The sequence below is a fragment of the Trachypithecus francoisi genome, unplaced genomic scaffold (genome assembly GCF_009764315.1).
Source record: "Trachypithecus francoisi isolate TF-2019V2 unplaced genomic scaffold, Tfra_2.0 Lachesis_group17, whole genome shotgun sequence".
NCBI lineage: Eukaryota > Metazoa > Chordata > Mammalia > Primates > Cercopithecidae > Trachypithecus > Trachypithecus francoisi.
The window spans coordinates 61,244,501-61,251,546 of NW_022681462.1; positions in this window are offsets into that span (position 1 = coordinate 61,244,501).

Genomic DNA, 7,046 nt, shown 5'->3' on the forward strand with positions numbered 1-7,046 from the left:
GCCTCCAGCTTTGTTCTTTTGGCTTAAGATTGTCTTGGCAATGTGGGCTGTTTTTTGGTTCCATATGAACTTTAAAACAGTTTTTTCCAATTCTATGAAGAAAGTCATTGGTAGCTTAATGGGGATGGCATTTAATGTATAAATTACTTTGGGTGGTATGGCCATTTTCACAATATTGATTCTTCCTATCCATGAGCATGGAATGTTCTTTCATTTGTTTGTGTCCTCTCTTATTTATTGAGCAGTGGTTTGTAGTTCTCCTTGAAGAGGTCCTTCACATCCCTTGTAAGTTGGAGTCCTAGGTATTTTATTCTATTTGAAGCAATTGTGAATGGGAGTTCACTCATGATTTGGCTCTCTGTCTGTTTTGGTTTGGGGTCTTAATAATGGCAGTTTGTATTGTCTAAGCAGAGCTTTGCAGCCCTCTCTGTGAGAGAATCAGTGTGCTTTTATAGGCCAGAGCCTTGGGGTGGGAGCTTGCAAGCCTAGGGTTCTAGTGTAGGGTTGCCATTTATCTGCTAGTTTACATCAAGCAACTTGCTCACTTTTTTCTTGGCTGTAACTGTCCTATCATTAACGTGGGAGAGAAAATGCCTATTTGCATTGGGATATTTTGGCAATAAAATGACATAAAACAGAAAGCATTCTAAAAGGCAAAAGAGATATCTATGTGTTCCATGCTAATTTTGATACTAAACCTTAAATCAATGAAACTAGTTTTATTATTAAACAAGAAATAGAAAAATGTTATAGAAGTTCAAAACAATTCTTTTAATCAAATTTAATTTTACCATCCTGTTGCAGTTATCATTTCCTCTCTCCTCATAGATTTTACAATGATATCCTCAAATAATTATGCAGAGTATGCCTAGCATTTTTTATTTTCACATAATGGTATCACTTGGTCTGTGTAATCTTCATTTTCAATGCCTGCAAACTATTGCAATAGATATATATTTTATAATTCACTTAATGAATCCAATAATAATTGATATTTGAGCTACTTTCAACTTTTTATTACAATGAATACTGCTGTAATCAGCACCTGGCTTTTTAGTGAAATCGATCTGTACATAACATTTTGTCTGTTACATTAATACACACACATTATAGAAAATTTAAAAGAAAATCGAAATCACTGGTGATTGTACCACTGAGAGATACCATAGTGAAAATGTGGGAGTCTGTCTTCCCATCCTTTTCCACTCCATACATTGTGTGTAGTGGCAAATGTATACACATATATACACATCACTGGCCTGATGGTGTATATGCAATGTTGTATTCTTATTTCTTACTGGTTACTATTGTGGCAGACAGTTCAGAATGTGGAGGCTAAGAGGCTGGGCTCCAGACTCAAATTAACCTAGATCAGAGTTCATCCCTTTGGATCAACTGTAACCCTCAATTTTTCACACTTTATTAGCTAGTCAACCTTGGGCAATTTTTTTTTTTTGTCTAGGCCAGTTTTTAGAAGAAGAAGAAGAAGAAGAAGAAGAAGAAGCAGTGGCTCTCATCTGTAACCCCAACACTTCGGGAGGCCAAGGTGGGCAGATTGCTTGAGTTTAGGAGTTAGAGACCAGTCCAGGCAACATAATGAGACCCCATCTCTACAAAAAATTTAAAAAATAGCTGGGCATGTTGGCGAGTGCCTGTAGTCCCAGCTACTTGGGAAGCTGGGTTGGAGAATTGCTTGAGCCAGGGAAGTTGAGGCCATATGAACCATGATTGCACCACTCTAGCCTGTGGGACAGAGTAAGACCCTGTCTCAAAAAAAAAAAAAAAAAAAGAAAGAAAGAAAGAAAAGAAAAAGGAAAGAAAGAATTAGATGATCTGTCTCTTAAGGTTGTAAGAGTCAATCCATATAAAGCATTTAGCAGAACGTTTGGCACACGACAAATACTTGCTATTGTCATTTTTGGGGTGCGTGTTCCATGTCATGAAAAATTCTTAAAAATCAGCATTTTAAATGACTTCCTTATATTGTTCTTTTATACCTTGATTTATTCATTATCATCATATATAGTTGGTTTAATAATAAGGGAGTGAATTTTGTGTACCTAAACCTTTGCTCTACTTTGGACTATTTCCATATGCAAGCATCCTAGAACAGGAATTAATGAGTTAAAGAGTATGACGATTTCTAAAAGGCTCTTCATACATATGCCAACTTGCTTTGGCAGAAAGATTTTAAAGAACGGGCTTAAGCATGGTTGCAAACGGCAGCAACGAGAAGTGCAATCTTGGACTTTTTTCCTCCCTCCTCTTTTCTTAAATTGTAGCATTTGGAGCCTAGACTTTTGAGACGGTGCCTTGGTGTGAAAAGGGCCGGCGCACCCGAGAGGGAGGAGGAGGAGGAGAGGGCAGGTTTGAATGTCATAGGCGCCCCGACAGTCTAGTAATTGTATCACAGTTGACAGATGCGGCAGCGGTCACATGACCCGCGTATGACCTCATAGCTCGGAGGCTCGTGCGTTCAGAGCCCGACTCAGCGGCGGCGGGAGGAGGGGAGTGCGTTTTCATCACCCCAAGTTGGCAAGCTACTCAAAGGAGACCCAAGGGTTTGGGAACTCTCCTTAGTTTCCTGGGCACTGGGAAGCCCAGGCTTCTCTAATCGCTGGGAAGCGAGACGATTTAGGCTCACAATTAGCAAACGTTTGCTAAATGCAACTAGGTGCCCTGTTCTGGCTGCAGGCCAAGCTCCGTGCCAGGTTTCATCTTACTTCATTCTGATTATCGACATCTCACTGCCGAGGAAACAGACTTGCAGACACCGATGACAAAACTTAGGAACCAGCTGGGGAGGGAGGATTGGCCCAAAGTCACAGTCAATGGGAGGAAACGGCGCACGCCTAGCTAGCAACACCGTGTTGGACTCGGGGAGCCAGGACTGGGCCGGTGTGGGGTGGGGGCGCGGCCGGCTGGGAGGCTTTCCCTGATGAAAGGAAGCGTTTAGGCAGGATGGGAAAAACGCAGAACAGAACGCACCCTAACTTGGCAGAGCATCTGTAGTGGAGAGAATGGGATTTTAGAGGAACGCTGAAAATAAAACAAGAAAACAAAAGACCAGAGGAAAGGATTGCTAGGATGAAGGGGGAGGGCCCAACCCAGCCCCAGTGAGAGTTTACCCCCTAACTTTGAGGGTGCCCTCCCATCCCCAAAGCCCTTGGTTTTGCGTGTAAGTACACTCCTCTTGCAGGGAAGCGCCAGTTCCGTGACCCTGGTTCTCTAAACATTTTCCTTGCAGACTCCTAAAAGAATTTTGAAAATCTATGTACCCCTTGCACATTTTTAGGTGCAAACATTTAAATTTTTTTCATAAGTTTAAATAATTACATAGAGTCTACTTTCTGGTGTATTGCAAATATTTGACATTTTAAAATGAAACTGTCACAGTACTCTGAAAAATGTTTCTAAATGTAATGCTGTTGTGATTGGATACTACCATCATCCCTTTTAAAAATACATGAACAAGCTGAACAAATTTCATTTTTTTCTCCTTGAACTTATATTTCTCTTCTACTTCCCCTACAGAATTTTAGCAGAATATATTTTTATGATTCAAAGTCTTTTATGTATCACCCTTCACTCTATCATCTTTCTTCCCAACAAAACTATGTGTATAAAACGCATTTATTTTTAAATTTTTCTGTGACCATATACTCAGCGTTAAAGAACATTTTGCCTTTATTTGTACTAGGATGACTAGTACACAGTCAAAACAAATGCTTTACAAATTGTAATAGGTAATAAGAAAGCATAAAGATTAATTAGAAATGCATCCTTTAAGGAAATGAAGCTTCCTTCCTCATCCCAGTTAGTTCCTGTATTCGTGGGTGAATAATCCTTATTGCTAGAAAGGGTCAGAGTTCAGCATTAATTCTATTCCTGTTTTTCTTTTTTAAAAATTGATGCTTGGCTCAGAAACCTTTTTCACATAAGGACAAAGGAATGCAAGGACTTTGGTGGTAGCAGTGTCACTCAACTGTATAAACTCCTTTCGAGTTATATGCCAAAAATCATATGGGCAGATCATTAAAAATCTATCAGCTGACAGCTAGAATTGATTCTCCTTCACTTTGAATGAAGGCAGGGAATTGAAAGCTAGTTGATTTGCTCGGTCATTAGAATTGCTCCTGTTCATTTTCTCAACATGGATAGCAGGATTTAGATTCTCCCTTCATTGCACTGGACATTTTCCCTGGTCAATGCATCTTGGTAAGATATGGGATGGATAAGAGGTATGCCCTTTTTTTCTTGGGGAAATGGGAGAAAGGGAGGCAAGAGGGAGAACCAGAAGCAGCAACATCTACTGGCCTGTGCTCAGACAGGTCACCTGTACAAGAGAGCCAAGCAGAAGTTGAGGATTTGGTCCTGCGAGTCTCTTTAAATGACCCACAACAAAATGTGTATCCTTTGGAAAGTCTTCATATCCTTAAGAGTACCTGCCTCTTAGTTTGTACTGGCCCATTCCTGAATGGGTGAGCAAAGGAAAGAAAGGCGATGGGGTGAGGATTTCCTGCAAGTTCTGAAGGTTTATTTGCAGGAGAGAAGGTACTTTCCCAAGGGCTGACCTCCCTGAGCGGTGACCTTTCTGCAGAGCCTTTCTTGGGAGGAGGCAAAAGCAAAACTGATCTGAACCCCAGGCCTGCCAGCTGCTGTCTCTCCAGACCGAGACTCTTCTCTCAGAGCCTTCCTTCTCTTTTTGGTTCAACCGGATTTGAGCTCTTGAAAGAACCTACTTCTCATTCCTCCATGGGGTACCTCTCAAGGGCAGGGTGGTGTCTGCCACAGACCCATCAGAGTAGAGGGGAGCATTGTGGGGTCAGCCAAGGTGAGGGAGAGCTAGAGTCCTGTCGGACCCGGACATAGCACTGACCTCCTTTGCTAGCTTCTCTCTGCTCACCAGCCAGGGCATGCTCATTCATGGTGCCTTTGTGTCCTTAGAAAAAGACCCTCTTTTGGGCAGACGTAGCACCATGAGCCCATGGGGTGGGGAGGACAGGACACCTTTGTACTAAGAAAAAAGCTCCCCTTCTTCTCAACTGATGCAGCCCAGTGCCAAGGGGCGTGACTTGGCCAGGGGAGGGTGTGCTGGATTTCAGCTCCCACATGTCCCCACAGCTGGGCACCTTTTGGCATTGCACAGCTGCCTAACCAGGGGGGTTTGGGGACATTCAGGACAGATGTAGAAGAAGGATGAACGGATACTCCGGCCTGCCCCCAGCCCTGCTCTGAGATGTTTCTCATATGCTTCTGCTGGAATTCCCTGCCAAATGGACTCTATTACATTATACCTTAAAAAAACAAAGTAAGGAGAGCCAGACCAACATAGAATTCCCTAGCATGGCTCATAGAACTACCCCAGTCTCCAGCCTCAGCACATGCCTCAATCCTTGGGCTCAGCTGAGAAGATGTCGTTGAGAGAAATCATTAAACTTCAAGGTTGCAGGCAGCCATGTGTTACCTATTTTTTTTTTAAGCCTGGAGCAAGGAGTCTATGAATTGCGTTTCCCAAATCCATAAATGCACCCTGAGAAAACCCCACACCGCAATTCACTATAAAGAAAAGCTCTGATAGATTTCTGTCTTAAATACAGCACCTCCCAGCAAGTCAGTGCCTAACATTTGTGGGGACCTAGGACAAGAGGACAAAAGGAGATCCACAAACCTTGTGTTGACATGTGTTTAACTATCATCTAGTAATAGCAAACTGTCAAATGCTATAGCCCCCTATCTTGACAAATCTTCATAATGACCTGGAAGGTCAAGTCTGAATTAGAATCTCATTGTCCTGAGATAGCCATGCTGGAACATTGTGGTTATGGGGACAGCTGGCTACAGGCAGTCCCCATCCCTGACCCCGGACCCTGCAACTCATAGCCCATGGCCTGCCCTCCTCCTGTCACACTGCGCTCTGCCTCAATCTTTGGGGAGTCTGATATGGGCATTCCAGACTCCATATCCAAGTTCCAATCATACTTCTTATGGCCTATAGTTTCCTTTTTTTCTTTTCTTTTTTTTTTTGAGACGGTGTCTCGCTCTTGTCGCCCAGGCTGGAGTGCAGTGGCGCGATCTTGGCTCACTGCAACCTCCGCCTCCCGAGTTCAAGTGATTTTCTTGCCTCAGTCTCTCAGGTAGCTGGGACTACAGGCACCCGCCACCACTCCTGGAGGGGTTTCACCATGTTGGCAGGGCTGGTCTCGAACTCCTGACCTCCGGTGATCTGCCTGCCTCTGTCTCCCAAAGTGGTGGGATTACAGGTATGAGCCACTGAGCCTGGCCATGGCCTGCAGTTTCTAGAGACAGATCTGGGGCCTTTTGGGCAAGTAACTCCAGGGTCCTGTATACCCAAAGTATGGTCTAGGAAGAAGGAAGTGTGAGCATGGGTGGAGACAGCCACTGGGTCCTGGAGACTCCTTACCCCACAGAGAAGAGTCAAGCCAGAGGAGAGCCAGAGTAGAGGCCTCTTAAAAGTGCCCACCCAGAGCAAGGTCCCTCTTGTCCAGGTCTGAGGGCACTACTGCCCAGAGTGACAGCAGCTATGTGATGTGCCCTTGCCTTCTGGAGGCCAATCCCCTGCTGTCACCCTCATCACACACCAACTGGGCAGATATCTCAAAAACCTTGTTTTTTTGGTAACCATTTTATTGAGATAATTCATGTACCATGCAATTCACCCTCTAAAGTATATGATTCAATGGTTTTTACTATGTTCATAGAGCTGAACAACCAACCACTAGCACAATCGATTTTAGAACATCTCTTTACCCCAAAAGAAACCCTGTACCTTTTAGTTGTCACTGCCAAATCCCTCTGTTTCTCAAGCCCTGGGCAACCAAGAATCTACTCTCTGTCTATAGACTTGCCTATTCTGGACATTCCATGTAAGTGAAATCATACATGTGACTCTTTGTGACTAGCTTCTTAGCATAACATATTTAAGGCTCATCCATGTTGTAGCAGGAATCTGTAATTCATCCCTTTTTATTGCCAAATATTGTATGGATAGCCCACATTTTATTTATCTACCCACTGGTTGATTG